This window comes from Benincasa hispida, chromosome 9, assembly GCF_027475165.1.
Source record: "Benincasa hispida cultivar pf3 chromosome 9, pf3_genome.v1.1, whole genome shotgun sequence".
Lineage (NCBI taxonomy): Eukaryota > Viridiplantae > Streptophyta > Magnoliopsida > Cucurbitales > Cucurbitaceae > Benincasa > Benincasa hispida.
Genome location: NC_143486.1, coordinates 17,374,973 through 17,379,713, shown reverse-complemented (window position 1 = coordinate 17,379,713; position 4,741 = coordinate 17,374,973).

The following is a 4,741-nucleotide window of genomic DNA, read 5'->3' as shown; positions in this document are numbered from 1 at the left end:
TCTGGCAAATGGACATGAATGGCTATCTTGAATAGAGTATCTATATGTCTCGACCAAAGGGGTTTATAAAATAGGGTCAAGAGCAAAAGGTTTGCAAACTTATAAGATTCATTTATGGGTTGAAACAAGCATCTAGATCCTAGAATATGAGATTTGACATTGCAATCAAATCATATGGCTTTGAACAGAATATTGACAAACCTTGCGTTTATAAGAAGATTGTCAACAAAACTATAGCTTTTTTGGTATTATATGTTGATGATATTCTACTCATTGCAAATGAAGTAGAATTTTTAGCTGACGTTAAGAAATGGCTGGCATCGCAATTCCAAATGAAGGACTTAGGAGATACACAATATGTTCTTGGAATCCAAATAGTTCGAAACCGTAAGAACAGAATGTTGGCATTGTTCTAGGTATCTTATATAGACAAGATGTTGTCTAGGTATAAAATACAAGATTCCAAGAGAGGTATGTTACCTTTCAGGTATGAAATTCATTTGTCTAAGAAATAATGTCTTAAGACACCTCAAGAAGTTGAGATTATGAAATAAATTTCTTATGCATCAGCAGTTGGAAGTTTGATGTATGCCATGTTGTGTATACATCCCAACATATGCTATATAGTTGGAATTGTCAGCAGATATTTGTCCAATTCTGGGTATGATCATTCGGCTATCGTCAAGAACATCCTCAAGTATCTTCGGAGAACGAGAGACTATAAGCTTGTGTATGGTGTTAAGGATCTAATCCTTACTAGATACACTGATTCTGATTTTAGACCGATGTGCATTCTAAGAAATCAATTTCGGGATCAGTATTCACTCTGAATGAAGGAGCTATAGTATGGAGGAGTATAAAGCAAAGTTGTATTTCTTACTCCACCATGGAAGGGAAGTATGTAGATGCATGTGAAGCAGCCAAGGAAGCAATATGGCTTAGAAAGTTCTTGACTGATTTGGAAGTGGTTCCAAATATACACCTACCAATCACCCTCTATTGTGATAACAGTGGAGCAATTGCAAATTCCAAAGAACCAAAAAGTCATAAGCACGAAAAGCACATCAAGTGCAAGTACCATCTCATCAGGGAGATTGTATACTGAGGAGACATGATCGTCATTCAGATAGCCTAAGAAGACAACTTAGCTGATCTTTTTATAAAGGCCCTCCCGACTAAAGTGCTCGAGGGTCACCTAGTGGGACTAGGACTATAAGATAGATAAATCTAGGGCAAGTGGGAGAATTTTTGGTTATCTGATGCCCTAGTTTATTGTATTTATTCTTTAATACTCAACATTGTATATATTTTTATATATGTAAACACTCTGGAGATTTAGTCCAAGTGGATGTTTGTTGGGTTGTATGTCCTAAAACTCGTAGTTTGTAAGATTAAACATATTCTATTTGCAATAAAGATGTTTTTGAGGTTTTATTCAATAAAACTGTTATTGAATATGTAAATTGCACTAAATCTAATAAATTAAGATTCATGGCTATTACATGAGTACTTCAACTTTATGTAGAGAAATAAGAGTGGATCAAGTTCGAGTAAATAGCCAAAACGGTCATAAGTATACGGATAAGGTTGGGTACTTTATTTTGGAAACCCTATGGGATGCGACCTACTTTGTATTTTGTACAAACGATATGATCCTAAATCCCTCATGTGAAGACATGCGACTGGAGACGTCTTATGCAAAGAGTTTGTATAAGATTGGACTAAGAAATAAGCCGCTCTTACTTTATAAAGTTGTTTACTGTTTAAGACTGGCTATTTCAAAGCAATGACTAGGTAACTTGACTTTAATCCTGAGCTAACTATAAACTTCTGTTTATTCAGGATTACCCCTAGATTTGCATGGATGGGGGTTGGCTCAACAGCGCCGGCTCAATAAGCCTCCCATTTCAGGGGTAAGATCGAGTACATAGCTGGGGACATAAGGTGCCAGACAAAATTTACTCCTACCCACTTTTAGGGATAACAGAAAGGTTGTTCCCTTAAGTGCTGACTCCAGGTATTGAACAATGAGCCCCACCCTCTCATTGACTCGAGGGGGACTCAGTTTGCTGATTGGATCACAAACCAATTGCTCATTAAATTAGTGGGACTTAAGGAACAAGATGTAATCTTGGGGGTAAAATAGCTTTTGACCCAACTGTTATTATGAACAACATGTGAAGGGTTGACTTACTGATTATGGTTATATCGAGTGAACAGAAATATATCTACAATGAGGGGAGTGCAACTACTAGACTTTACTGGAGTGACCCAGTAGTTAACGAATATTGATTAATTTGTTTAATGAGTTTAGCCAATTAATCTCGGATCGTTGGAGCCCATAATCTGTAGGACCATTAGATTCCCGTACTAGCTCACAAACGGATTGAACCTTAGAATAGCGTGATGAATGAATTTAAAGCTTTCAAATACGAATTAAGGGAATCAGTAATTATATACGATATAATTACACGTTTAATTATTGGATTAAACAAAATTGGAGAATTGGATAATATTTAAATTTGATTTAAATATTAATTACATGAATAGGGATTCATGATTATGGAATTGGTATTTAATTAATTTAATATTTGATATTAAATTAATAGAATTAATTTTAAAATTAATGGATTTTATTTAAAATTAATTATTGGATTAATATTTTATAAAACTAGTTTTTCATTATAAAATTGAAATTTTATTTTAATTTGATTTCAATTACAAATTGATTTTGTTTTAAAAATCAATTCAAAATGACAAAATCCTAAAGTGGGTTTATCCCACTTAGAACACCATATATTTCCACTTCTAATTTTAATGGTTTTGGTGTCATCTCCTAGTGATTTCAGATTTGCATGTAGATGCTGATCAAAAAGAAGGTTTTGGCTAAGTTTATTCATTCATGCAAATTGAATTGAGTAAGAGAAAAGAGTTCTCCTTCTCATGTTATATCAAAATAAAAAATTTCTTATCAATTTTCCTCCATCTTAATTTATTTTGGGTTCCACCACCTAATCTAAGATCCTAGAAAAAAAAGTAGGAAAGATCAAGTGGTAGTCTACAAGCATTTGAAGAGAAAATTCGAACTGGAATTGTTGAATTCAAGAGTTCTTTAAAGGTATGAATTTCTGAAACACTACTTATATTGTTTTTTAACATGCTTACTTAATTGTTAAAATTGATGGAATTAAAGTGCTTAAGATCCAAATTGCTTCCGTTAGTTGCATGCTAACTCCATCAAATGAATGGAAGGTTTAGATTAGTCTCATATAAATGAACTTTTAAATATTTAACAGAGAAGATTCCATCCGCTGCTAACTTCCAAATAATTTTGTCATCGGTCTGGTTTCTAGATGGTTTAGCCCAGGTGACAGGTAATGAATTCCAAGCTTCCTAATGGACTTTTAAATATTTAACAGAGAAGATTCCATCCGCTGCTAACTTCCAAATAATTTTGTCATCGGTCTGGTTTCTAGATGGTTTAGCCCAGGTGACAGGTAATGAATTCCAAGCTTCCTAATGGACTTTTAAATATTTAACAGAGAAGATTCCATCCGCTGCTAACTTCCAAATAATTTTGTCATCGGTCTGGTTTCTAGATGGTTTAGCCCAGGTGACAGGTAATGAATTCCAAGCTTCCTAATGGACTTTTAAATATTTAACAGAGAAGATTCCATCCGCTGCTAACTTCCAAATAATTTTGTCATCGGTCTGGTTTCTAGATGGTTTAGCCCAGTTCCAAGCTTCCTATTAACGTTGCAATAAAGGTCTACAAGGTTGTAACTTCCAAATATTATTGTTGGGATCCCAAGCATTATGCACAGTCAGGAGGGGGCGATTGACAATGCAAAAAACCTCAGGGCAGTTTGATAGAGATAGCCATCCAAAATATTTTTATTCCTTCAAAATGAATTTTAATAATACGAGATTTTTAGATGATTTAAAATATATTTCAAATGATAAAAGTGATTTTAATCCTCTTAAAATCACTCTCAAACATACTTCTCTCTTTTCTAAGCATGTTTCTTTATTTCTTTATTTTGCTTATTGTTTTTTTATATAGTTTTCTCTATCTTTCTCTTTATATTATTATATCTTTGCTCTTTTTTTTTTTTTTTTATTTCTCTCTTTCTCACTTTATTCTATATTTGACATTTTTTCCCCTTCACTTCCTCTATTAAATATTTTTTTTCTCTCTCAAAGGTTACTGTCTCAAACTTTTTAAACAATGTAATGTAACGACATATCTATCTTTTTTTTCAACAATATATAGAGTTGGTAAGATTCAAGCCCAAAACATCTTGATCAAGAGAATTAGTATAAATAAATTAATCTATACTCAGGCTTACACAATTTATATATCTCTCCCTCTAAATTTTTTATTTCTCTATATTCATATATGATTTATTTTTTTTCCCCAAACATTTCTTTCAAAAGTAAAAAGATGAAAAAAAAATTTATCAAATATGTATGATTAAGATAGAAAGCTAAAGTAAAAAAGAAGGTAAAAAAACAGTTTTTGTATTTAGGTTTTAGGTTTAGTTTCTATTTGGTTCATATGTTTCAAAATGTTACATATGTAGTTCTTAAGAGTTTGGTTTCAATTTAGTCATTAGATTTCAAAATGTTACAAAACCTTAAGATTTAAGTTTTGTTTTAATTTGACCTCTACGTTTCAAAATTTACATTTTTTATCTCAACTTTTAATGGAAAACTCACTTCTATCTTTAGTGTTGTTAGA